Raw genomic sequence first — 6,452 nt, 5'->3', positions numbered from 1 at the left:
GATTACTAATGCAACCCTAACTAAGACGCTTCGAAAGGAAATTCAACAGTTGGTGATGACCTCGATGCGAAAATCAGAAGATTAAGCAGTCGGGCGAAAGTTTTGAACTTGAACAATCTGGCTGAAAACTGCATTCTAGCACGAAGTCCTTCTGTTATGAAATCTCCACTCTCCCCCACTTGGAATATACCAATCATCTAAATGCAGCCCAAACAAAACTAAGCCCCCTCTCGAACCATCTGAAGCACTACTTATTCATTCCATAAGGATATAACCGAAATGGACAACATATCCCTGAGTCTAAGACACCCTAACAATGCAACCCACCGAGGAGCTCGAAATACTACCAACCCAAAAGCATACACAGGACAACTTCCACCCAGAAGAGAACTTCCAAAAGCAAAACCCAATTCATAAATGAAAGACATGAGTAAAATAAATGGAAAACATACCCGTAGTTGACATGCTCGCTACCCCTGGATCCGAAAACGAGAAAGGGGGAATGAACTCTAATGTGGCCCTCCTAATCATAATGGAAACAAATTCGCCTGCTCTGCCTACAATCCTTGTCGAAATGTCCCTCCTTGCCACACCTACGACATGTAAAATATTGACACCTCCCATCATGAAACCCTTCGCACTTAACACACCCTAAATTCCCGTGCTTTACCGGTCCATATCTCGACTCAGTGGACTTGATCTGCTTGGCCGCCGGCTGAAACTGACCTGAAGCTGTCCTCTCCTCCTTCTTCTGTATCTCCAGCTCAATCTCCCTCCTCCTAGTGCTCGACTGCAACTCGGTCAAGGTATGATACGGCTGAGTCGATACAAACTCTCGAATCTCCTTCTTCAGCATACTCAAGTATCATGATATCTACACCTGCTCTAAAGTGGCATACTATGCGAAAAAATGGCTCTCTCTGTAAACATCTTGGTGATCTCTGTCACCGAGTCATATGCTTGAGCGACAGGTACTCCTGTTCCAATCGCTCTCTCTCCACAAGTGGAACATACTCTTCCCGAAACATCTCCAGAAACGGCTCCTAAGTCACTGCAACTTACTCTACATGCGAAAATCCCTGGCTCACAAACTCCCACCAATCCTTTGCACCCCAACGAAGAAGATTCAACGTAAATTTCATCATTTGGTCCTTGGGACACAAACACATGTAGAAACATCCCTCTACATCAGATATCCATCTCAAACCAATAATCGGGTATTTTTCGCCTCTAAACTCCGGAGGCTTCATATTATTGAACTCCCGATACTACATCCCCCGCCTCTCTGAAATCCAGCAACGACGACGACTACAGTAGATGCGGTAGTGGCAACATGTGCGTCGGCGGCATAGCGCCTATCGAAATCCTAAATCAACACGGTCTTAACCGACCCAAACAACTCTGGAATCGCCTCCCTAATCGACACAACCACTTTGACAGCAATGATCCCACATATATCCTCATCACTCGGATATGTCCTCTCAGTGCCGCCAGCACCTGATCCTAAACCTCTGATACCAACCATACTAAAATATATACATAAAAAAAAGGTCAATTATCAAAACACAGTGCTCAACACACTATGCCTCCACCTATTAGTTACTTAGTAGCCTTAAGATTTATTATGACTCTCATACGGATCCTGTGCTTTCAGTAGTACGGGTCCATACTACCTTCTACTTGTATCCGTAGTCGACCCATAATTCATCACAAGGTCCTAAGTCACTACACTAGACCACCCCTAGGTGTATTAACACCCACATGATCCTAAGATCCGCCACTAACTTCCTAGGAACTCCTCCTAGGATTGTCCTCAATTACGCTTCTACACTGATGGTTTCCTTGTGCATGCTAGTTGTATACAATGCATGATCAGATAGACTGTCAAATAAATGACTCTACCCTAAGGCCACAACCAAACAAGGAATAGTAAATAAAGTTAAGTTAATCATTCTAAGGCTATGTAATCCTAACCGTATACAACTATACAACATACACTTAGAAATTCACATAATCAAATAGCATATAACAAGTAATTCCATAGACCATAAGGCATCACAGAATTCAGGCAATACTATCATATAGTTCCTGAAAGAGTCTTTAGCTTATCCACTGTCATGCATTTCTAATAGTTCACACATCAGCAATTTCAAATTCAACATATATAACAAGTATGAGTATTTTGGGAATCACTTTCCTGTTCGGGCTCTGGCTGATTGTATACATCACACATTCTTGTAAAACCAATGGTAAGTCATAGGTTCATGTTCCCGATCCCAAGCCAGCAATCAAACAAGAGCATGAAAAGAGACCGGGTCCATATACCTCACCCAAACCGTTTTATTAAAAAATTTATTTTTCAAAAATGTTTTGGGAAAATTCTTAGATCCTAGTATGAGTTTGGATTTACACAAGTGTTCCTCCAAATCCCTCAAACTAGAGCTCTGATACCAACTTGTAATGTCCCATTTTTACAACGAAAATTTTCATTTTTAATTAAGGTAAAACTTCACATTTATAGAATCCCAGTTAAGAAGACCATTTCTTCCAACGTACGTTTGTTTAGAATTAGAGTAATATAATAAATTCAAAATCTCCATTGTTGGTGATGAATGTGTACACTCACGCCTTCGCCTTCCCACGATCAACACTGGGACCTGAAAAACATTAAATCTACAACTGGAAGCCAAAGCTTAGTGAGTTCCCCCAAAATACCACACACCACAATACACATACAAGGCATGCACATCGGGCCCATAGTCATAAAGATTAGATTGACCCCGGGCTCACAACCACAAAGACTGGATTTCCCATGGGTATGTCTCAACCCAACCTTCACATGAGCCTCCAGTCCATGGCTGGTTCCTCTCTCGTGCCTATATATTATAGCCAGACTGCACCTGGTATCTTGGCATACATCACAAAGTAGTACCGCCTCAACCTAACTCACCATAATATGTCGACACACACACACACACACACACACACACACACACACACACACACACACACACACACACACACACACACACACACACATATATATATATATATATATATATATATATATATATATATATATATATATATATATATACAAAAACGTTTTTTTTTTTTTCGTAAAGTGGCTTCATGCATTTCACGCAAAACATTTTTTTGGCGCGTGAAAAGGAGTATGGCATCTTCCGTGAATTTCAATCGCCAACTTCACCGCCACACATATATATATATATATATATATATATATATATATATATATATATATATATATAAAAACGTTTTTTTTTTTTTCGTAAAGTGGCTTCATGCATTTCACGCAAAACATTTTTTTGGCGCGTGAAAAGGAGTATGGCATCTTCCGTGAATTTCAATCGCCAACTTCACCGCCTTTTCCACCAATACATCTATTCCACAGAGTTAAACATATGGTTATTGCAGACGATTTGGAATAGTTGTCATCCACCACCACCGATGGTCTCGTTTCCCAAAAAGCCCTTCTTGTTCAAGTATACGCTTATCCCCAAAGGTACTACAACAGATCATACCTCTGATTTTCTCCCCCATGTCTCTCTGCTTTTCCATTTTTCCTTCTTCGTCTTTCTCTCTATTTCATTTTACCATAACCCTCGAAACCATATCATCCATCCGCCACTGCTGGAAGTCCGACTATATCTGCTCCACGACTTCTCGCTCTTGCCATCACTTAATACCACCGTCCCTCTCCTCTATTTCTCTTTCTTCTTTTTCTTCTCCCTAATCAAAACCTATAGATATATCTTTCCTTTTTCCGATGATATCGATGGAAAAATTCAGGATAACCCACACTCGAATCGATCTTGTTTCTCTTTCACGTTTTAGATATTTATCTGCATGGGCATCTTTTCATTCTCTCAGTTGATTGTCATCCCCAATCCTCCTTTTACGTCATTTCTGCTTTTGATTTTAGGGTTTTTTGTTTTGTTTTTGGATATTGATGTTCAATTGTTTTTGTTGAGTTTTTCAATTAGGGAAAGAAAACGGTGCTCTAAAGCTTCTATTTCTGTTATCGATGTGATGCTATGAAACCCGCAGTTGAAACCTTGTCAAATCTATATGTCTTTTGCATCACCCATATCAAAGGAGGTAATATCAAATTTCTTTTTCAAAATGTCTAAATAGTTCGTTCTAAAAAAATTGTGGGGTTTTTTTGGACATGTAATTTCCTAAAATCAAAGATTAAGATATAAGATTTTTTTTTAGAACAATGGGTTTCTAAGAAAATTCAGTATGGTTTGATTTCGGATTGTGGGTGATGTTTTATTTGTTGTTCCTCAAGATGTATAGAAAAGAAGACAAGATTCATAAGAACTCGTTATGGTCATAGCCAAAAGGTCATTCAAACTGGAGAACCTCTTCTTTCTATGTCTTCTTTGTGTGTTTGTGTATCTACTAAGGATTTTGATTTTAAATTTAATTTTTGGAATTTTATTTTTCAGATGCAATCAGTTTCAGCTGTACTGGTGTATCGGTATAACCACGATTTTTTTTTAAATATTTTGAATTTAAAACTCTATTACTCTTTCTTTGGTTTAATTGGTTTTGCTTAAGTGATTCTTTAATTAAGAAATGAGTTCTTTATAGGTTAATGAGCATGCATTCCAGTGAGCTATGAAACTTATGCATTATTCTTTAAATTTTCTTCACATTAGGCTTGCTTTTGTTCTAATTAGTAATCACTATGCATTTATAGGTTGTATGTCCAAGTTGATTTTCTTCTCACTTCTTTTCCGAAATAAGTTGTACTTTGGGAAAACTTGCCATTCACATTTATACTATAAAGTTGAGACAGTTGGGAAATTTTACATAAGCCCATAATGTGTTAAAAAAATATGTTGGTTCTGGACTTATGGGTAGTTCAAAAATCGTTTCTTCCTACCATTGTGCAATTTTCACTTCCTGCTAGAACATTGTGCTTGACTAAATTTATAAATTTGACAAATAAGGCCTTATGTTTAACGGATAATAACAACTTAATCTTTGTACAAATGGCTGGTGGTGGGGATTATGATGCTTTTTAAATGTTCGTTGGGTTAAGTTCATCTCACTTTTGTCAAAGACCATCCAATTTTCTTTTTTCAAGATAAAATTTTTACTTTAATTTGATGTCATATCTTTAAAGAGAATTAAAAAAATAGTTTTTTTTTCCAAATTTTATATTGTACAGTTGGTTGAACACGACACACACCATGGGAGATGTGCACTGTGATAAAAATCGAAGAAGTTAAGATCCAGCTACAAAAATTATCACAAAGTGAACTTCATGAACCACAAACTAAGAGAACTTGGCTTCCCTGCATGATCAATTCCTACGATCCAACTTGCCTCAATGTCGATTATCCTTCCTTTCTACATTTTGCAGGAAAATTCACCAAACATCCTCAAGGAGACATTTTAATGTTCTGTTGCATCTATGGGAGTTTTTGTTAATATTTAGTGGCAACTAATTTTTAGTGAGAACTTTATCTTATTTTTTCTGGCAAACATACATGAATAAAATCATATATGAGCAACTAATACATCAAATGAACAAATCTATCTATGACAAAGAAAGAAAAAAATACACATCTATTACATAATAAAAAGAAACTCTTGCCTATATTAGCTGAATAGCAAAGTGTGGTGCTTTTCAGCCTCTAATTATATCTAGCGTCAATAACAATATTACTAGGTTTTTTGAACTTTTCCAAAGAAACACATGTTGGCACGACCCTTGCACTTTTCTAGGGTGTGTATATATATATATATATATATATATATATATATATATATATATATATATATATATATAGGGTGAGGTTCAATAGAGAACCATAATTAACCAAGGAACTAATATTTTTTTCAACTTTTAGAACTTATTTTTTATAAAAGAAAAAACTAAAAATACAGAAATTCATAATTTTTTATCCTTTTTCCAATGATATCAAATTCGATTTTTTTTACGTCAAATTCACAATGTAAATCTTTGAAAATTCACAATGTGAATCCGGATTCACACGGTGAATCTGAAAAATATTTTTCACATTCACAATGTTAATATATGAATTTAAATATTTTTAGATTTTTTTTTGGATAAAGAATATGCTCTACAAATTTAAAAAAAGAATTGGTTAGAACCAATAATTATGGTTCTCTAACTATTTTTTGCCAAATCCTAAAATAAGCCTAAAAAATGATTTTCGCTTTTTCAAAAAAATTCTATAATCAAATAAAAATCAAAACATTTTATAGAAAATAATCAAACTTTTGAAAAAATAACATAATACATAACATTTCAAATTCTTTGTAAAATACGCTATAAAATCTAATTCATTTAACATTTTTAATGTGATCTTAAAAATTTATGTTTTTTGAGTTGCATATATGCATATTTACTAGATGCATATATGCATATTATTATTTTATATATCAAAAGC

The 6,452-nt window shown here is 35.7% G+C and overlaps 1 long non-coding RNA gene across 1 annotated transcript; it reads left to right on the top strand.

The window, feature by feature from the left end:
- The first annotated feature begins 3,381 nt into the window (after positions 1 to 3,381).
- LOC145128362 (uncharacterized) lies at positions 3,382 to 5,520 on the top strand. Its single transcript, XR_013716834.1, has 3 exons — positions 3,382 to 3,526; positions 4,008 to 4,122; positions 5,204 to 5,520. It is a non-coding gene; the product is annotated as an uncharacterized LOC145128362 (long non-coding RNA).
- Positions 5,521 to 6,452: the final 932 nt, after the last annotated feature.

The sequence above is a fragment of the Lactuca virosa genome, chromosome 8, assembly GCF_052849685.1.
Source record: "Lactuca virosa cultivar CGN04683 chromosome 8, Lactuca_virosa_CGN04683_v6, whole genome shotgun sequence".
Lineage (NCBI taxonomy): Eukaryota > Viridiplantae > Streptophyta > Magnoliopsida > Asterales > Asteraceae > Lactuca > Lactuca virosa.
This window is presented reverse-complemented; position numbering and strand designations above follow the sequence as displayed.